Consider the following 22,312-nt stretch of genomic DNA (forward strand, 5'->3'; position numbering starts at 1 on the left):
CCTCTACTATTAGAATCCTTCTTCTCCAGCCCTGTTTCTTTCTCACCAATCAATTTTCCAGCTCTTTACTTCACCCTTGCCCCTCCTGATTTTGCCTATCACCTTGTGTTTCTCTCTCTCCTCCCCCACCTTTTAAATCTACGCCTCATCTTTTTTCCTCCGGTCCTACAGAAGGGTCTCAGCCTGAAAATTTGGCTGTTCTCTTCTCCATAGATGCTGCCTGGCCGGCTGAGGTCCCTCAGCATTTTGTGAGTGTTGTTAGTGAGGTAGTGTTCATGGGTTCAATGTCCATTCAGAAATCAGATGCAAAGGGGAAGAAGCTGTTCCTAAATAGCTAAGTGTGTGCCTTCAGGCTTCTGTACCTCCTTCCTGATGGCAGCAATGAGATCAAAGCATGACCTGGGTGAAGGGGGTCCTTAATAATGGATGCTGCCATTTTCATCGCTCCTTGAAGATGGAAAATAGAGATAGATGGTGGAGTGAGTTTGAATGTCTGTATCATCTTCAACAGAACATCTGGTATCACCTCAATGAAGAGTTGTTATTGCTGATCTCCAATAATGGTAAGTATTTGGCTGCAAGACCAATCTCCATTCCTGGTCCGTAATCGTCTGACTGCACTTTTAGACTATAATAGAGTAGAACTCAATTGTTGGAGCTCTCGGTGGTCTGGCATTTAGAGGCATGGGGTAATATAATGAGCTGCAGTTGTTAGTCTAGGGTGACAATGCAACAATACCTTGTGGGACCTCAGCATGGGTCTACTGCCCCACCCAGTGGAAGGGACTATCCCTCAGCCTGGGAAGCCGCTGGAAGGGGCCGGGAGAGGTGCTCGACCACATCTCCGATGTAGTTGATCAGGTGCGGTAGCCTGAGCAGCGGAAAGCAGTCGTGCTGCACCAGACCAGCGACACCATATCGGCCCTCGGCCACCTTCGTCCCAATAAGGCTGAAGGGAGGAAGTGACACTCCAGTTGCCCTGCCTCTTGCCTCACCAAACAGTGCCTCCCACAGGTGGGGGAAGCTACAAACACCCCACAGTTCCCCAGGCAGCAGCATCAACCACCTCCGGGACTTTTGGACATTGTTGTGGACTCTGGAGTTACCGGGGACAGGTGTGGGCAGTGTGCGGCTCCAGGGGCGTGGTTGATAGTCCACCCCAACATTCCTAGTGGCCAGTGCTATTTATTGTTCTTGTGTTGTTCCAGTGGGATGTTCCAGTTCAGTTATTATTACATTTTAGCTCGGGTTATACAGTTATTCACTTGTGTGTTCGAGAGTCACCTTGAGTGCAACCAGGGTGTGTAATATCTCCTTCTTGCATCTGTCTGTGGTTCTCACCCCGGGTCATAGCACCCGGCCTGTTTATATGCTTTATCACAATAAAAATGGTTGTTGAACAAACGAGCTTCCTTGTTTGTCATTACGGACCAAATGCTCATCACAATAGAATATATTATATAATCATATAATATGTATTAGGTCGGATCTCACTGTAGATCTCATCTGCCCACTGTCTTCACATGCTAGGACGGGTATGTCCCTATCTCACCGGGCTATGAGGCTGCCAGCTACACTCATCTCCTTTAGCCTGCCTGTCGAAGCGGTGTTCCAGGGTGTGGTCATATGCAAACAGCTACTCTGAGCCACAGCTGAGTGTCCGGTGGGGACTAAAGGTGAGTGAGCTTCCCCAGAATGGACACGACAAGCCCCTTCACCAGAGGTGCTACCCCTCCCTGGGCAGCCCAAGACAGTTCTGCAACACTCAATGGAGAATGAAAGACAGAAGAAGTCATGGTCGTCCATGGCAATCCAGGGACTCCCCAGTTTCTGACGCTTGTTCATATCACTGGACCCAGACTTCTGAGATCGGGAGAGTGCAACTGCCCCAGTGCAACGGCTTTTCCACCTTAAAACTCACCCACACAGGTTTCGTGTCTTCATCGGACATGATGGACAGCCATAGGAATGTCTGCCTAAGTTGATTTTCCACCAGTCCGATGATCTCCTGTGGAAGTTTTACTTCTGGGTGGCAATCCGAGACGGGCAGCAGAGTTTTGGGTCTCCCTGTTGCAGGGAAGTTCTTGGGCTTTTACTCATCTCACAACTCCAGTAACCTGGGTATGAGCCAAAGCTCCACCGCTGTCTTTGTAGAGTTTGCACGTTCCCCCTGCAGCTGTGTGCATGTCCTCACATCTCACATCCCACAGGCACGCAGGTCCTTAAGTAAGTGGCCACAGTGTGGGTGGACGGTCAGAAAAATGAGGCAGAAGTAATGGAGAGAACAGGTTACTGGGAAAATGGGGTTACTCTGAGAATCAATAGTTTAGATGGCTTCTTTCTATGCCACACAGCATGTGAAACAGCCATGTGCACCTGCTCCACCATCTGATATCATCAAAGCAGATCTCCCTGTAACTCTAACTCCAGTTTACATCTACACACCATAGCCTATCACCTAACAATGCTGCTGAAGGGTCTCGGCCTGAAATGTCAACTGTATTCTTTTCTATAGATGCTGCCTGGCCTGCTGAGTTCCTCCAGCATTTTGTGTGTGTTGCCTGGATTCCCAGCATCTGCAGATACTCTCTTGTTTGTGATTGGATAACCCTTTCACCTTCTTGTTTCTTCAGGTCCTGCATCTTAAAAATATCCCACTTCTACAGCCAGTTAAGGAAGAGAGTTCATAAGACTCACTAGCCTCTGGGAGAAAAGCTATTACCTCATCCGTGTCTTAAGGGGAAGACTTCTTTAAACAGTTAGCCTGCTACCAAAGTTCCTATGGAAACTAGGTGGAAGACTGTTGGTGTTAATACATAGGAAAGGGAAATTGCTATTCAGGCTTGTTTTGAAGTCATTCAGATAAGGAAACATACTGTAGATAACTACAGCGCAGGAACCAGCTCTTCAGCCCGTAATGTTTGAGCTGAGCACAATGCCAAATTAAACTCATCTCTTCTGCTTGCACATGTTCCATTCCCTACACATTCATGTGCAGATCTAAAAAGCCTCTTGAATGCCACTATCACAGCAAGTGTATCATGGAAAAGAAATCCATTAAACATTTGGCCAAAGCAGAGCGACCCTTACTGGCTACTAACACTACAAACATAAGTCAGAGGAAGTTTTGATGAAACAATGGAGCCGATATATTGGTCAGGCTACACCTTGCATGCTGCTTTGGCCTAGTTGCCAGCAAACGAGGAAAGAACGAGGTATGATATCCGTACAGTGGGGAACAGAAAACCCTAAGCACATAGTAGCGTAGTGATTAGCACAACTCTTTACAGTATCAGCGATGCAGGTTCAATTCCCACTGCTGTATTTAAGGAATTGGTTCGTTTCTCATGGTGACCACATGTATTTCCTCCAGGTGTTCCGGTTTCCTCCCACAGTCCAAAGACAAATTGGTGGGAGGCTAATTTGTCATTGTAATGTGTCCCGTGATTAGGCTAGGATTAAATCTGAGGTTTTCTGGGTGGAGCGGCTCAAAGGGCTGGAAAGGACTGTAACATGATGTATCTCAATACATTAATAAATACGCATTACAGTTGTGTACTCCAGTGCGAAACGGCAAATCATAAACACATACTGGAGATCCAGAAAAACACGTACAAAATGCTGGAGGAACTCAGAAGGTCAGGCAGCATCTATGGAGAGGTAGAAAACAGTCAACATTCCACACAGAGACCCTTTATCGGGACTGGAAAGGAAGGGGACAAAGCCAGGAACAGGTGGGGGCAGGGTAAAGAGTACAAGTTAGAAGGTGATAAGTGAAGCGAGTTGAGGGGAAATGAGGTGAGATCCTGGGAGGTAATAGGTGGAAAAGTTAAAGGGCTAAAGAAAAAGAATCTGATAGGAAAGGGGAATGGTCTAGGGGAAGGAGGAGGGGCACTGGGGGTGGTGGTAGGCAGGTAACAAGAAGATAAGGGCTAAGAGGGGAGCCAGAATGGGGAATGGCAAAAGAGAGAAGGCAGAGAGGGGAGACATTACCAGAAGTTGGAGAAGTCAAAGTTCATGCTATCAGGTTGGAGATTACCCAGAAAGTATATGAAGTGTTGCTTTTCCAACCTGAGAGTGGCTTCATCGTGGCAGTAGAGGAAGCCATGGCCCAACAAGTTAGAATGGGATTGGGCATTGAATATAAAATGGTTGGACACCTGCTTGTTGCCAATGGAGCCAAGGTGCCTGTCAAAACAGACTCTCAATCTACCTCCTCAATGACAAGGAGGCCGCAATGGGAGCATTGGATACAGTAAATGACCCCTAGGTCTATCTGGGGCCCTGAATGGTGGTGAGGGAGGAGGTGAATGGGCAAGTGTAGTATTTCATCCGCTTGCAGGGATAAACGCCAGGAGGGAGATCAGAGGCAAGGGCAAATGGACAAGGGGGCCAAGGAGGGAGTGCTTTCCCTGCAGAAAGCAGAGTGGGGGGGGGGGGTAGATAAAGATGTGTTTGGTTGTAGGATCCCATGAAAATATCAGAAGTTACAGCAAATGATGTGCTGGATGCAGAGTCTCATGGGATGGCAGATAAGGGCAAGAGGAAATCTATACTTGCTGAGGAAGTGAGAGGATTCTGTGAGGGTGGATGTCTGGGAAATGGAGGAGATGCAGATAAGGTTAACATCAACACCACACAGAAGGGAAATCCCATTCTTTGAAGAAGGAGGACAGGAAAGAGTCATCCAGAGAACAGATGCGGCAAAGATGAGGAACTGAGATAACACAACGGCATTTTTACAAGTGGTAGGTTGGAAAGTATAGTCAAAATAGCTGCGAGAGTTAGTAGGTTTGTATCTCCTCGAAACTAATCAGTAAACTACAAGACCTGGACCCCAGTAGCCCGTGTGCAATTGGATTCTGGATTTCCTCACTTGCAGATCCCAGTCAGTTCTGATTGGCAAAAACATCTCCACAATCTCCATCAGCACAGGAGCACCACAGGGCTGTGTGCTTAGCCCCCTGCTCTACTCTCTTTACACCTATGACAGCACCAACACCACTTTCAAGTTTGCTGATGACACCACTGTTGTGAGCTGTATGGTGATGTGGGTGGCATACACGAGGGAGATTGAAAATTTGGCTGAGTGGGGTCATGACAACAACCTCTCACTCAGTGTCAGCAAGACCAAGGAACTGCTTGTAGACTTCAGGAGAGGGAAACCATTGGTCTGTGAGCCAGTGCTCATTGAAGGATCCGAGGTGGAGAGGGTCAGTAGCTCTAAATTCCTGGGTGACACTATCTCAGAGGACCTGTCCTGGACCTATCATATAAAGTTATTGTGAAGAAAGCACAATAGCATCTTTACTTCCTCAGGGGTCTGTGGAGAGTTGACATAACATCAATAACCTTGACAAATGTCAATGAAGGTTCATTTATCATCAAAATATACAACTCTGAAAATCTTTTCCAGATAACCACAAAAAGCAAGAAAGAAAAGAAGGGCAGTGCGACCATCAACCCCTCCCTCAAATCCCTCCTCCCTGCACAAGAAAATGAACAGAAATGGAACAGGTACGTTGACACCCAAATCCTCCTCCCCCATACTCAGGGTAAACGAGAAAGATCAGGCGAAAAACATAGAATATAAGAAACTGTATGACTGCAGGAAAAAGTCTATCGTCTAAGTATATATCCAAAATACAGAAAACCTGGGTAACATTCGCCAGGCCTAGGCTTTTCCTGCTCCAGCAGTGAGCAATCCCATCAGCCATCAAAAGGTGGTCTTCCAAGCTTTTGTAGAAAGATTGTTGACAATAAGAGGCGAAAGGAAATGAAGAAATAAGGGCAACAGATTAGGGATCCTTTTACTCCTCACACTTTTTCTAGCAAACAATAGCCTGTATCTTCCTTTTCAAAATGGAGCTTTTGAACCACCTATATAACCTGGCATTTTCAGTGAGAACTGAAATCTTGAAGGTGCAGAACAGTTGTGGCCGAATCGAGGCAGTGGGGTCCGGGTCCAAGGGCGGGGAAATGAGCCGATGCTTGCCCATTGCTGGAGTGCACTTGGAGGCACTTTGAGGCGGCAGAGTGGAGGGGAGGCAGAGCGGAGGGGGAGACCGAGCGGAGGGGAGGCCGAGCGGAGGAGAGGCAGAGCGGAGGGGAGGCAGAGCGGAGGGGAGGCAGAGCAGAGGGGAGGCCGAGCGGAGGGGAGGCCGAGCGGAGGGGAGGCCGAGCGGAGGAGAGGCAGAGCGGAGGGGAGGCAGAGCGGAGGGGAGGCCGAGCGGAGGGGAGGCAGAGCGGAGGGGAGGCCGAACGGAGGGGAGGCCGAGCGGAGGGGAGGCAGAGCGGAGGGGAGGCCGAGCGGAGGGGAGGCCGAGCGGAGGAGAGGCAGAGCGGAGGAGAGGCAGAGCGGAGGGGAGGCCGAGCGGAGGGGAGGCCGAGCGGAGGGGAGGCAGAGCGGAGGGGAGGCAGAGCGGAGGGGAGGCCGAGCGGAGGGGAGGCAGAGCGGAGGGGAGGCAGAGCGGAGGGGAGGCCGAGCGGAGGGGAGGCAGAGCGGAGGGGAGGCCGAGCGGAGGGGAGGCCGAGCGGAGGAGAGGCAGAGCGGAGGAGAGGCAGAGCGGAGGGGAGGCCGAGCGGAGGGGAGGCCGAGCGGAGGGGAGGCAGAGCGGAGGGGAGGCAGAGCGGAGGGGAGGCAGAGCGGAGGGGAGGCAGAGCGGAGGGGAGGCAGAGAGGAGGGGAGGCAGAGAGGAGGAGAGGCAGAGTCTGGGTCTGGGCCCAAGTGTGAGGAAAGACCCGAAGTTTGATTGGGCTGAATTGGAAAGGTCAGGTACAGGCCGAATCGAAGCTGCAGGGCACCAGCCTGAGAGCGTATTGAAGCATCAGGGACCATGTTTAAGAGCAAGGAATGACCCAAGGTTTGGACAATTTTAGCACGGGCCAGATTGAAAAGGTCAGGGGCAGAGGCGAGGGTAGACCAGTTCAGCTTGCTGCTCTGCGAAGGTTACTTGTCTCTGCGCTGAACTGAGGCTGTGGCCTGCTCCTGAGTCGGCTGCAGTGATGTCTGGCTTCATGTCTGTGGACTCACGTTCGTGAACTTCAGTCTGAATGCTATTTGCATATTTGTGTTGTTTGCATGCTTTGTGTTTTTTTTCCTCTCTGCATATTGGATGTTTGAGGGGCTTTTTTATGGGCTGTATTGGGTTTCTTTGTTTTGTGGCTGCCTGTAAGGTGACGAATCGCAAGGTTGTTTAAAGTATATGTACTTTGATAATAAATGTACTTTCAACTTGGAAATCTATTTGATATGACACAAAAGATGATTCAGTCCATGTAGGTTCCCAGGACACAATCTCGCCAATCCCATTGCCCCTTCCTATAACTTATTCTCATCCTCACATTCCCATCAACACCCTCCTTTGATTTTCTTACTGTTTAACTACACTGGGGGGTAATTATGATAGCCCGCTAACCTTCCCTGTGCCTTTGGGATGGGAGAGGAAGCTGGAGCATTTGGACAAACCCAAGCAGTTATATGGAGCAACACACACAAAATGCTGGAGGAACTCAACATCTATGGAACTAAATAAATGGTCGATGTTTCGGGCTCCAGAAGACCAGGTCATTGGGGTGTTTCAGGCAGAGATTGATACATTCTTGACCGGTATGGTAGGTTACAGGAAGAAGGCAGAAAAATGGGTTGAAAAATAAACCTGGCCTGATTGAATTAGGAGCAGACTCGATGGGCCAAATGGCCTAATTCTTCTCCTATCTCTTATGGTCTTTCAGTCACACTGTCAGCACCTGAGGTCAGGATCGAACTCAGCTGTGAAGAGCTGCCCTAACTACTGCACAAATCAATGTCTAAAACTTGTATAGTGGCTGAGAAAAATGGTCAAGTCTATCGTAATTTCTGTCATAATACACTGTATCCATTATCCAGATTTAAATTACCCGAATTCTCTTTCCATCTCCATATGGCCACTCTGAAGTTCACTTTGCTAACTGCACCCAGCCACGTTAATCTGTGATCTATTATCAGGGAGTAATTGCTTGCACTGGCAATTGGAGCCAATAGCAGAAGGACTTCAGAAAATTGGCTGAAGGGCCAAGAAGGAGAAGGGAACAAACATGTTTTGTGCAGCAAAGTGTTGTAATCTGGAATGCGCTGCCTGATGGAATGAAAGAAATGGAACCAATAGTAACTCTTGAATGGATAAGCAGAGCTGTGGGGACGGAGCCGGTGAGTGGAACTAATTGGATAGCTTGTTGGAAGATCCAGAACAGACTCAGTGGGTTGGATGATCTCCTTCCACACTCTGACGGCATTGTCGGATGCTGTTCAGACAGACGTGACACCCTGTCCAAAATTGCTTAAATTATATTGCATATCATAGAAATGAAAAATAAAAAAAAATTTGCAATAGAGAGAACTGCTCGTGAGGGTGTTTATATGCAGGTGGGAGTGTGTTCAGCAAAATACTGGGGTAATGGAATACAGTTTACTGGAGGCATCAGCCAGAATATGTCAGCTGTTGCCAACAGAATTGACAGACCCAATAAAATTGGTTCTGGTGGAGTGCATAAAACAGGCCAGCAGTCAGGGGAAATCAATGGCATTAGACTAATATCTGTTCTTTGTCTCCTGCCCAACATCCTAGAATTTCAATTATCCTGTTTTGAATTGTCTCTCCTTGCCCACAAAATCTCACAATACAAAGCAGAATGTTAATTTGCAGCCGCGGCAGCAGAGCTGAATGGTAATAAGGTACACTGTCCATGATTATTTTTCATCGACATTTTCTTTATCACAGAGCGTAAAATCCACAGTACCAGTCTTTTGCTCATTTGGTGTCAAAACGTATTCATTGAGACCTCTGCCCCACAGGACTTCCAGCAATTTGTAAAAGTGCTTACAGTTTTTGTGTTTACAGTTAGTGTTGGTTACCTACCAAAGAGATTTCAGGATCACCATCACTCAGAGAGAGTGGTGCAGATGTGGAACAAGTTGCTAGAGGAAGTGGTAGATGTGGGTTCGATGGTAACATTGGAAAAAAAGTTTGGATAGGAACATTGATGGAAGGGATATGTTCCAGGTGCAGGTAGATGGAACCAGGCAGATTGGATCAGCATGGAGCCAAAAGGCCTGTTTCTGTGCTGTATTTGTTAAGTTAGATAGGCTGCAATCTCCAGAGTTTACACAATCTCTCTGATAATATTGAATTGATGGGGTAGATCCTGAAAGATCTCCCCAACTACAGAGTCCAATATGATAGATCATGGTCTCTGAATGAGGACTTGGGCGACGAGTAGGGAAGGAAAAGAAATTCAGCCGTGAACATTAAATGGTGAAGCAGCCTCAACAGCCTCATCTTGCTTCTACAAGAGACTCTGCAGATACTGGAAATCTCGAGCAATGCTGCAGGAACTCAGCAGGTCAGGCAGCACCTATGGAGCTAAATAAATGGTCGATGTTTTGGCAGGAACATGTAATCACTGCCAATTAGAGCACACCAGGATCTCACAGACAATAAGATTGCAGTGTAGGGGTGAGAGGGGTCACAGAGACAGGGAAGGGGAAGCTCAAGTTGTACTGGAGAAAACTGCATGTTAGGCATTCGTGAAGCTGTTGACATTTATCTTGGCAACTATGGAGCACCAAACTATCTGCAGTTGGTTGACAACATGCTTCAAGCATACAAAGCCATGAAGTGCATCTGTTTGTTTAGCTTTATTACATTTTCGCTTTAGTAATTCGTTTGTAACCGGTCTATAATTCCCCAGTTTCTCTCTCCCTCCTTTTTTAAAAAGTGGGGTTACATTAGCCACCCTCCAATCCTCAGGAACTAATCCAGAATCTAAAGAGTTTTGAAAAATTATCACTAATGCATCCACTATTTCTTGGGCTACTTCCTTAAGCACTCTGGGATGCAGACTGTCTGGCCCTGGGGGTTTATCTGCCTTTAATCCCTTCAATTTACCTAATACCACATCCCTACAATCATATATTTCCCTCAGTTCTTCCATCTCACTAGACCCTCGGTCCCCTACTATTTCTGGAAGATTATTTATGTCCTCCTTAGTGAAGACAGAACCAAAGTAGTTATTCAATTGGTCTGCCATGTCTTTGTTCCCTATGACCTGTTTCTGACTGTAAGGGACCTACATTTGTCTGAACCAATCTTTTTCTTTTCACATATCTATAAAAGCTTTTACAGTCAGTTTTTATGTTTCTTGCCAACTATCTCTCATAACCTTTTTTCCCTTTCCTAATTAAGCCCTTTGTCCTCCTCTGCTGGACTCTAAATTTCTCCCAGTCCTCAGGTGTGCCGCTTTTTCTGGCTAATTTGTATGTTTCTTCTTTGGAATTGATACTATCCCTAATTTCCCTTGTCAGCCACGGGTGCACTACCTTCCCTGGTTTATCCTTTTGCCAAACTGGGGTGAACAATTGTTGTAGTTCATCCACGCGATCTTTAAATGCTTGCCATTGCATATCCACCGTCAACCCTTTAAGTATCAGTTGCCAGTCTATCTTAGCTAATTCATGTCTCATACCTTCAAAGTTACCCTTCTTTAAGTTCAGAACCTTTGTTTCTGAATTAACTATGTTACTCTCCATCTTAATGAAGAATTCCACCATATTATGGTCACTCTTACCCAAGCGGCCTCGCACGACAAGATTGCTAACTAACCCTTCCTCATTGCTCAATACCCAATCTAGAATGGCCTGCTCTCTAGTTGGTTCCTGGACATGTTGGTTCAAAAAACCATCCCGCTGTCAGGAACGCTGCCGGATGGACCCAAACTCAGGACGCAGACACTGAAGTACTAGGGGGAGGACAGGATGGGGATGCCATGGCATTTAAGGGTAGAGCTGGGGTTCAGGTCGATAGAGTGTCAGGCAGGCAGAGCGGAGCGGGCTCCCGGAGTCCGGGCAGGCAGAGAGGAGCGGACTCCCGGAGTCCGGGCAGGCAGGGCGGAGCGGGCTCCCGGAGTCCGGGCCGGCAGAGCGGAGCGGGCTCCCGGAGTCCGGGCAGGCAGAGCGGAGCGGGCTCCCGGAGTCCGGGCAGGCAGAGCGGAGCGGACTCCCGGAGTTCAGGCAGGCAGAGCGGAGCGGACTCCCGGAGTTCAGGCAGGCAGGGCGGAGCGGGCTCCCGGGGTTCAGGCAGGCAGAGCGGAGCGGCCTCCCGGAGTCCAGGCCGGCAGAGCGGAGCGGGCTCCCGGAGTTCAGTCAGGCAGAGCAGAGCGGGCTCCCGGAGTCCAGGCCGGCAGAGCGGAGCGGGCTCCCGGAGTCCGGGCAGCAGAGCAGGGCGGGCTCCCGGAGTCCAGGCCGGCAGAGCGGAGCGGACTCCCGGAGTCCAGGCCAGCAGAGCGGAGCGGACTCCCGGAGTCCAGGCCGGCAGAGCGGAGCGGGCTCCCGGAGTCCAGGCCGGCAGAGCGGAGCGGGCTCCCGGAGTCCAGGCAGCAGAGCGGAGTGGGCTCCCGGAGTCCAGGCGGGCAGGACGGAGCGGAGCGGGCTCCCGGAGTCCAGGCAGGCAGGGCGGAGCGGGCTCCCGGAGTCCAGGCAGGCAGGGCGGAGCGGGCTCCCGGAGTCCGGGCGGGCAGGGCGGAGCGGCCTCCCGGAGTCCAGGCCGGCAGAGCGGAGCGGGCTCCCGGAGTTCAGGCAGGCAGAGCGGAGCGGGCTCCCGGAGTCCGGGCAGGCAGAGCGGAGCGGACTCCCGGAGTTCAGGCAGGCAGGACGGAGCGGGCTCCCGGAGTCCGGGCGGGCAGGGCGGAGCGGCCTCCCGGAGTCCAGGCCGGCAGAGCGGAGCGGGCTCCCGGAGTTCAGGCAGGCAGAGCGGAGCGGGCTCCCGGAGTTCAGGCAGGCAGAGCGGAGCGGGCTCCCGGAGTCCGGGCAGGCAGAGCGGAGCGGACTCCCGGAGTTCAGGCAGGCAGAGCGGAGCGGCCTCCCGGAGTCCAGGCCGGCAGAGCGGAGCGGCCTCCCGGAGTCCAGGCCGGCAGAGCGGAGCGGGCTCCCGGAGTCCGGGCGGGCAGGGTGGAGCGGGCTCCCGGAGTCCGGGCGGGCAGGGTGGAGCGGGCTCCCGGAGTCCGGGCGGGCAGGGTGGAGCGGGCTCCCGGAGTCCAGGCGGGCAGGGCGGAGCGGGCTCCCGGAGTCCGGGCGGGCAGGGTGGAGCGGGCTCCCGGAGTCCAGGCCAGCAGAGCGGAGCGGGCTCCCGGAGTCCAGGCGGGCAGGGTGGAGCGGGCTCCCGGGGTTCAGGCCAGCAGAGCGGAGCGGGCTCCCGGAGTCCAGGCCGGCAGGCAGAGCGGAGCGGGCTCCCGGGGTTCAGGCAGGCAAAGCGGAGCGGGCTCCCGGGGTTCAGGCCAGCAGAGCGGAGCGGGCTCCCGGGGTTCAGGCCAGCAGAGCGGAGCGGGCTCCCGGGGTTCAGGCCAGCAGAGCGGAGCGGGCTCCCGGGGTTCAGGCAGGCAGAGCGGAGCGGGCTCCCGGGGTTCAGGCAGGCAGAGCGGAGCGGGCTCCCGGGGTTCAGGCCAGCAGAGCGGAGCGGGCTCCCGGGGTTCAGGCAGGCAGAGCGGAGCGGGCTCCCGGGGTTCAGGCAGGCAGAGCGGAGCGGGCTCCCGGGGTTCAGGCCAGCAGAGCGGAGCGGGCTCCCGGGGTTCAGGCAGGCAGAGCGGAGCGGGCTCCCGGGGTTCAGGCAGGCAGAGCGGAGCGGGCTCCCGGAGTTCAGTCAGGCAGAGCGGAGCGGGCTCCCGGAGTCCAGGCAGGCAGAGCGGAGCGGGCTCCCGGAGTCCGGGCAGGCAGAGCGGAGCGGGCTCCCGGAGTCCAGGCAGGCAGAGCGGAGCGGGCTCCCGGAGTTCAGTCAGGCAGAGCGGAGCGGGCTCCCGGAGTCCAGGCAGTCAGAGCAGGGCGGGCTCCCGGAGTCCAGGCAGGCAGAGCGGAGCGGGCTCCCGGAGTCCGGGCAGGCAGAGCGGAGCGGGCTCCCGGAGTCCGGGCAGGCAGAGCGGAGCGGGCTCCCGGAGTCCGGGCAGGCAGAGCGGAGCGGGCTCCCGGAGTTCGGGCAGGCAGAGCGGAGCGGACTCCCGGAGTCCGGGCAGGCAGAGCGGAGCGGACTCCCGGAGTTCGGGCAGGCAGAGCGGAGCGGACTCCCGGAGTCCGGGCAGGCAGAGCGGAGCGGGCTCCCGGAGTCCGGGCAGGCAGAGCGGAGCGGGCTCCCGGAGTCCAGGCAGGCAGAGCGGAGCGGACTCCCGGAGTTCAGGCAGGCAGAGCGGAGCGGGCTCCCGGAGTAAGAGTTCAGGTAGACAGGCTCCCGGGGTTCAGGCAGGCAGGCAGGCAGTTCTAGGTGGTGATAGGCTGGTGGAGAGCCCTCCCTGGGCAAGCCACATATTGTCCCGGGTAGGGGCGCCTCCCAGGCGGAAACACCAGAGGCCTGGGCATGACGCGAACCCCTAGACGGATGCGGGGCACAATCCCAGAGTTTGGGAGGAAGAGGAGGATGGGGCAGAACCTCTGCCGGACAGTGGCAGACCGGCCGGGCCTGCCCGACGGAGGCAAGGGATAGGAACGGGCATAGGTCCAGGGTGATCAACACAACAGCCATGATAGCGGGAAAATCGGCAACGGCCGACAGTGCGAACAACACTAACGAGTGGAGAAGCGGGACCAGCGCATGGGAAGAAAGGTGGGGGAGAGGACCAACCTGGCAGTATTGGTACAGGGCAGAGAAGCCTGATGAGGAGTAGATCTGAGCCCGGGCAGGATAACAGAATGCGGAGACGAGTTCAGAGCCGACAGAAAACAAAACAACCACCCGCCTGTTCCCAGTCCCAAGGCCCCTTATAAACACCTGCAGCTCAATGAGTTACAGGTATGCCTCCCTGAGCCAGGAGGGTCCTAACTAGTTCACGGGTGACGGGAGGGACAACTGCAGGACCCGGAGTCCGGAGCCCTCGGACCAGATCGAGACCTGGAACGCGGATTCCAGACCAGACCGGACCCTGACACCCACATACATTCCAAGAAATCCTCTTCCTCAGCACCTTTACCAATTTGGTCCAACCAATCTATATATAGATTGAAGTCACCCATTATAACTACTGTTCCTTAATTGCACGCATTTCTAATTTCCTGTTTAATGCCATCCCCAACCTCACTACTACTGTTAGGTGGTAAGGTCTCTCTAAACCTTTCCTATCCAAGTTATTAATACACTTGCTAGGTGGCAGAGTGGAGATACATCTCTACCAAAGGAGGTGTAAGGCACTCCTTCCTTCTGCTAGCCTACAGGTCACCCTTGGGCAAGGTGTAGCACCTGCTTACTCCCTTGATCAGGGTCATGTAAAGCCATGGGAGCAGGTGGTGGATGGCCGTATGAGCAGCCGGTGCATATCACAAGTCCTGGTTATGTGACCACTCACACCAGGCAGACGATCGCTGGAGTATTGATAATGGCTGGGGCCACCCATCTTGTAATGATACTGCTCAGAAGAAGGCAATGGCAAACCAGTTCTGTAAAAAAAAGTGCCAAGAACAATCATGGTCACGACAGATAGAAGACCATGATCACCCATGTCATACGACACGGCGCATGGTGAATGAAGGTGAATATACCTGTCTCGACCACTTCCTTTGGCAGCTCATTCCATATATTGACCATCCTCAGAATGCAAATATTGACCCTTGGATTCCTATTAAATTTCTCCCCTCTCACCCTAAACTTCAAGTATTTGATTCCCCAGCCCTGGGAAAAGGACCATGCACATCCACCCAATCTATGCCCCTCGTGATTTTATACCCCTCTATAAGATCACCCCTCAATCCTATGAAAAAATTCCCAGCCTGCTCAACCTTTCTCTGTAAGAGGTGCTGTCAGAATAGATTAGTTTGAGTAAATGTAGTGGTTACTGGTTCTCAGACCAGCAGAGGGCATCCCCAGCAGAGAATAATGGTCGCAGCTCAGATTCACTTTTGTCCTGAGAGCTTCTTGACTGCTGTAGTCAACCGGGCTAATGGATCGTACTCTGTCACGCACCGGAGCTGTGCCTTAGAGATGCTGGAAGGTATCTGGGGTATTAGGAATTAAGGCACTCACCTCACTGCAGGACCACTCTGCTGGTCTTGGAACCACGGTACTTCTGGTCAAGTCTGGTTGGTTTTTAGTCGATGGTGCGGGTGGGGAACTCAATGGTGATAATGGCATGGATGCCATTTCTTCGTAATGCTCAACCCTGGTGGGAAGGCCAACAGTGAAGCAGCTGAAGATGGTTGAGCCTGGGGTGCTGTCCTGGGGACCTCCTGGGGCTGAGATTATTTATCTCCAGACAATACAATCACTTTAATGCATTGACCTCGTTTTTACAATGATACTTCACTCAGTCAAACACAGCGTGAGTTCAGCTTCTCTTTTTATCAGGCAGTGCTGTCTAGAAATCGAACTCCACCCTTTGAGCTAATCATGATGAGTGCCCAGTCAGTGTCCCACAAAATGTTACAATGTTGCCCACTCTCCAATTGGAGATGATATGTTCATTGCTAGGGTAACCTTAGCAGAACTAAAACAGGACCTGGGTAACACCTCTCAGGACCTCACCAAAAAGTGTATCCTGACTCATTTGCCATCCACCATTTAGAAAAAAGCATCAGTGCTGCCCATTGTAGGCAACACATACTGTTAGGCTGCAGGGGTAAAGGACAGAACTCTCACATCATCTCAGGGCAACGTAAAGTCCCAGCCAATGAGATACATGGCAGAGGAAAGAGGGAAAGGAATGTTACGACCTCAGAAGTTACATGAAAGTGATCTGTGAACCACCGTTTACGCCTGCGGAGTGGGAGTTTTTGCACGGCTGCCTCACAACTCGAGAGACCAGGTTCAAACCCGTCTGCTTGGAGCTTGCACACCTTCCCAGTGATCGTGCATGTTTCCCCAGATATCCTGCTTGAGACATGATGGATTGATAGGTTGACTGGCCACTGTGAAGTTCCTGCCATGCAGTCGGTGAACAGAGAATCAATGGATGGCTGGAAGTTTACAGGAACGAGAGAGCAGAAAATAAGATTAGTGTAAAGTGCTGTTAGCTAGGCAACACAGACAGAATGTACCGAAAGATGTGTTTCTGTGCTGTGTGATTGAATGGTACATTTTGTGCAAAGAGCTAAACCACCTGCCTTTCAGCAGGAAATATGGGAATGGTGTAATGACACCAACGTAACTGGAGCTGAGGATTCATCCATTCCTGTGATATATTCAGCACAGCAGAATGCAAATATTTTTACATGTCACCTGATCTCATCAGCTGATCTTTGATGTACAATGTCAGTGTTTAGGACTGGACTGTGAAGGGTCAGCATTGACAGATTTCATTTCTCTAAGTCCATAGTTCAAAGTAAATTTATTATCAAAGTATTCATATGTCACGGCATGCCACCCTAAGACTCATCTTCTTGTGGGTACACACAGTAGAACAAAGAGTACAATAGAATCCATGAAAACTACACACGAAGACCGACAAACGACCAATGTGCAAAAGGGGGCAATGTACAATAAATAAATAAATAGTGAATTAAAATACTTAAAATACTTGAGGCCTTGAAAGTGAGTCCATAGGTTGTTCAATGTTGAGGTGAGTGAAGTTACGCACACTGGTTCAGGAGTGTATTAGGGGATCCATTGGATGGTACTTTACAAAGCATTTGATTTAATCCCCTGTCCCTCGCTGACTGTCCTGTCTCTGACCTCCTGCACTGTTGTAACAAAGCCCAACATAGGAGCAGCTCATCTTCCATTTGAACAAAGTGCAGCCTTCTGGACTCAGTATCAAATTTGCCAGCTGCTTGATCAGAACTGGCTTGTTCAGCTGTAAGTCTAAAGTTTGTTCTGTTTTTAACACTCTACATACAGACTTCTCTGTTTGGCCTTTCCTTGAGTACTGCATTTCATATGTTCCTTTTTAACTTCATCATTAACATGTTAATCAAATAGTATTGTCAACAGCTTGTCGTCATGACAACACTGGCCTCACTCTATTAAAGAAATTCCCTTTGTCCTATCAATCCCTGCTCTAGCATTCTGCAACTTATCACTAAATTCTCTCCCCATTTTAATAACCATATAACAATCACAGCACGGAAACAGGCCATTCTGGCCCTCCTAGTCCATGCCGAGCTCTTAATCTCACCTAGTCCCAAGTACCCGCACTCAGCTCATAACCCTCCACTCCTTTCCTGTCCATATACCTATCCAATTTTACCTTAAATGACACAACTGAACTGGCCTCTACTACTTCTACAGGAAGCTCATTCCACACAGCTATCACTCTGAGTAAAGAAATACCCCCTCGTGTTTCCCTTAAACTTTTGCCCCCTAACTCTCAAATCATGTCCTCTCGTTTGAATCTCCCCTACTCTCAATGGAAACAGCCTATTCACGACAACTCTATCTATCCCTCTCAACATTTTAAATACCTCGATCAAATCCCCCCTCAACCTTCTACGCTCCAATGAATAGAGACCTAACTTGTTCAACCTTTCTCTGTAACTTAAGTGCTGAAACCCAGGTAACATCCTAGTAAATCGTCTCTGCACTCTCTCTAATTTATTGATATCTTTCCTATAATTCGGTGACCAGAACTGTACACAATATATCTTTCCTATAATTCGGTGACCAGAACTGTACACAATAATGAGGTGTCTTGACCTTGAAACATTGACTCCGCTTCTCTCTTCATAAATGCTGCCTGATTGGCTAAGTGTTTACAACATTTTGTTTTTATTAAGAATGCTGCTTGCTGATTCCCTGTCTCTGTACTAACTGGCCTTGAATAAACAGTAATTCAGCTCCTTGTCTCAAATTTACCACAGTGCAATTCACTACACCACCGAACTACAACTAAACTACATTTCATTTATTTCTTACAATGTGGAAGAAGACCCCATTCAACCTATTCCGACTCGCATTGTGTAACAAAGGCAAAGTCAAAGTTGAAGTCAAGTTTATTGTCATGTGCACAATCGCTCACATCCACAGGTACAATGAAAAACTTGTAGCCTCATCACTGGCATGTTGCATCTTATTAACAGAATTCCCAAGGAAAAACAGAAAGTTACTGGATATCAAATTTTACAAAAAAGAACATAATTATGACAAACAAGTCCATTTTAGTGCAAAGTGATCAAAGTGGACATGGTATTCCTAAGCCGTAGTGATTAAGGTGTTGTTGGTTACTTCAGGAACTGCATGATTGAAGAGAAGTACAGGTAACAGTTTTTGAAACTGGTGGTGTGGGTCTCCAGGCTTCTGTACCTCCTGCCTGACCATAGATACAATAAAAATGGCACAGTCAGGTCAGTGGGGATGTTTGATGATAGATGTTACCTTTTGAGGGAGCGTCCCCTGTAGATATGACCACGGACTTGTTTTCCTATATGCAACCAGTCCCACCTTGAATTTACCACCTTTATCCCATTTATTTATTGTAAATCCCTGATATGATCAATTGACAAAGCTTACCACTGTCATTAATTAAATGTCATTCCATTTGATATTTGACCTTTGTCACAACCGAAGGGTCATTTACATGGAGAAAAGTCTGTGTTTATCAGATTTCCAAAAGGTTGTTGTATAGGTTCAACCCTGGTGATTATCCTTTTCAGAAGGATCTGTCTTCTGTTCCGAAGACAAATCCAGATTTTTTAAAAAATTATTGAGATACAGCACGAAATCGGCCCTTCTGACCCTTCAAGCTGTCCCCGGATTTAACCCTTGCCAGTCATGGGACAAATTACAATGACCAACCAGTGTATCTTTGGACTGTGGGAGGAAACCGGAGCACCCAGAGGAAACCCACAGAGAAAACGTAGAAACTCCTTACAAGCAGCAGTAGTGGGAATTGAACCTGGGTCACCTGTAACATAAAGTGCTATGCTAACTGCTATCAATCATGATTTCTAGGACAGCACAGCATATGATGGGTCCTTTGGTCCACAATGCTTTACAGAGTCATAGAACACTACAGCACAAAAATATCGAGCCCATGCCAAACTATGCTGTCTGGTCAATCAACCTGCATCTGGACCATTGCCATCCATATCCCTCCCATTCATGGAACTAACCAAATTCATCATAAATGTTGAAATTGCAACACACCCACCACTTTCACTGGTAACTCATTCACACTCTCAGCATCTTCTGAGTGAAGAAGTTGCCCGTCATGTTTCCCTTCATGCTTAACCCATTACTTCTTGTTCTGGTCTCACCCCACCTCAGTGGAAAAAGCCTAGTTACAGTTAACCAATCTATACCCCTCATAATTTTGTATAGCTTCCATTAAATCTCCCTTCATTCTCCTGCGCTCCAGGGAATAAAGTCCTAACTTATTCAACCTTTACCTATAATTAAGGTTCTCGAGTCCCGGCAACAACCTTGTAAATTTTCTTTGCACTCTTAGACATCTTTCCTGTGCGTAGGTGACAAAACTGCACACGACATTCCAAATTAGACCTCACCAACATCTTATACAACTTCAACATAACATCATAACTCCTGTACTCACTCAATACTTTGATTTATTAAGGCCTTTTACTTAAATAGAACCACAGAACATTACAGCACAGAAACAGGCCTTTTGGCCCTTCTTGGCTGTACCGAACCATTTTTCTACCTAGTCCCACTGACCCGCACCTGGACCATATCCCTCCATACACCTCTCATCCATGTACCTGTCCAAGCTTTTCTTAAATGTCAAAAGTGAGCCCGTATTCACCACTTCATCTGGCAGCTCATTCCACACTCCCACCACTCTCTGTGTGAAGAAGCCCCCAATAATGTTTCCTTTAAACTTCTCCCCCTTCACCTTTAACCCATGTCCTCTGTTTTTTTTCTCCCCTAGCCTCAGTGGAAAAAGCCTGCTTGCATTCACTCTATCTATACCCACCATAATTTTATACACCTCTATCAAATCACCCCTCATTCTCCTATGCTCCAGGGAATAAAGTCCTAACCTAGTCAACCTTTCTCTGTAACTCAGTTTCTCAAGTCCCGGCAACATCCTTGTGAACCTTCTCTTGTTGGCTTGTAAATCCTGTTGGCCCCCAGATCACAGGAATTCAGAAAAGGAAGGATAGAGTCAAATTCCAGTGCCATTCTGCTTGTATCTCTATATGGACATATTCACCAGCATCCCCTTCAGATCACAGCCTGCTTTAAAATTCATTAAACACCTTCATGGTTTCTCATAGCATGCTGGGAAATAATCTCCGTAAGTGCTTACACATGGAGAACACCAACTGCTCTAACATACAGCCTGCTTAAGTTTAATGTGTTCTTGCCTCAGGTTGGACTCATCTTTAACCCTTAACATCCCTGAAATGGCTCAGGAAGTGGTTCAGTTACTTTACACTGAGTGAGCCACAAATTGCTCAGTAAAGTCCACTTTCTGCCAGTGTTTTTTGAGCTGCGTTCCCCACATCTGGTACCTATATATTTATAAAGGAAATGCTCTGAGTGAGATTTTCACTGAAAAGCAATTCTCCTAAGATCAAATCATTTGAACTTATAGCTTGCAATTTACTTCAGCCATGGAACCCTTTCCATCCATCCTTCTCAATATGAATGTCTTAAATCTGCGTGATGTACTGGAGTCAGAAGTAATCCCACAGACGACAAAGGTCAGTGCAAAATAATAGTGCTTCACTTCAAGGGCATATCTTAATCTTCCAATCCTGTGTCTGGTCTCAATGCTTCAAACGTGTCACATTACTGAGCAGATTTGTTCAATGGGAGAACATCCTGGCCCAGATTATATTTTGTTACCACTGGTCTTGTTGCTGACATGTTCAGTTCTGTATGGAGTTGTGTGAATAATTTAGCAAATATGAAACTGTAAGAGGAAAGGTTTTTAACTCTTAGGGTGCCACAGGGAAGAAGGAAAATATCGTGAAAATAAAACCTGAAAATATCCAACATGTTAGACAGCATCTGTGAAGAAAGAAACGGAGATATTAGTTCAGGTCAACAACTACTATGTTGCAAAGAACGGGCAAACATAACGCAGGACACTGGCATGGAGATAGAGTTAGGATGCAGACAAGGGCATAAGCGTGGCTGGAGCTGAACAGCAAACAGGAGGCTGAATGGAAAAGCAGGCAGCTGACAACCCCCTATCTTGACATGGAGTGTTGCTGAGCTGAACAGCAAATGGAAAGGCAAATAGCAGGCAATACTTATCTTGACACAGAGAGACAGAGTTCCACAGGTAAACCTCGGTACTGAAGTAAAGCTTGGAATACACAATCCTAAGTGGCCAGGAACATGAATTACCACACTGGCTAAAACAACAATCTGGCAACGAGTGGGTGCAAAGCCGGGATATTTATGCTGCAGGTTTAGATGAGAATCAGGTGTGTTGCAATCAAAGGGAATTAGGAGAAATGGGGAATTAATAGTCAGGACCGTGACACATTGTGATTAAAGGTCCTCGACCTGAATCCTTTAATGTTTCTATGAAGCCCACGGAATGAAAGATAGTGTGAAGATTTTAGAGTCATAGAGAGATACAGCACAGAAGCCGTCCTTTTGTGCCCATGTTGTCACTATGTTTGGATATGGCCCAAGTGCAGAGAGAGACACTGAAGCGGAACGACATTTCGCTGACTTTAATGAGAGCTTTTGCAGAATTTAAAGGAAAAGGAAAGTTGTAGACTCTAGGCCAACTGGGCCGTTAACTAAAACTCTCTCAACCTGGATGTTAAATGCCAACACTGCGGCTGGATGCAATAACTAGATACGAAATGAATACAGTCAGCCCTCCTTATCTCCGAGGGATTGGTTCCGAGACCCCCCGTGGATAACAAAAAATGCAGATGCTCAAGTCCCTTATTTAAACTGGTTCAGTGGGGTGGTCTTTAGGACCTAGCAGAAACCCGGACTTTATTTAACATGGTCAGTGTGGTGGACATTAGGACCCGGTGGTGCAGCTCTGTATCCACAGTGTTTCTGTACACGAAAATAATCGCGATCACGATTGAAAATAAAGTGGAAATAATAAAGCGATCGGAAAGAGGTGAAATGCCATCGGTCATTGGAAAAGTGTTAGGCTACAGTTGGTCAACGATCAGAACAATTTTAGTGGAGCATGTGAAAGGCCCTGTCCCAATGAAAGCTACAATTATAACCAAACAAAGCAGTGATTTAATTATTGAAATATGTATGTTTCTTAAGTGTTTTATATGCATAGAAAGGTAAAATATGTACTATATACTAAGAAAAATGGTTGACTAACTGACGCTAAATAATACCAGATGTACCTGTTCCGACTTCAAATCCGACTTAAAGACAGACTCAGGAATGGAACTCGTTCATAACCCTGGGACTGC

This window comes from Hemitrygon akajei, chromosome 8 (assembly GCF_048418815.1).
Source record: "Hemitrygon akajei chromosome 8, sHemAka1.3, whole genome shotgun sequence".
Taxonomy (NCBI): Eukaryota; Metazoa; Chordata; class Chondrichthyes; order Myliobatiformes; family Dasyatidae; genus Hemitrygon; species Hemitrygon akajei.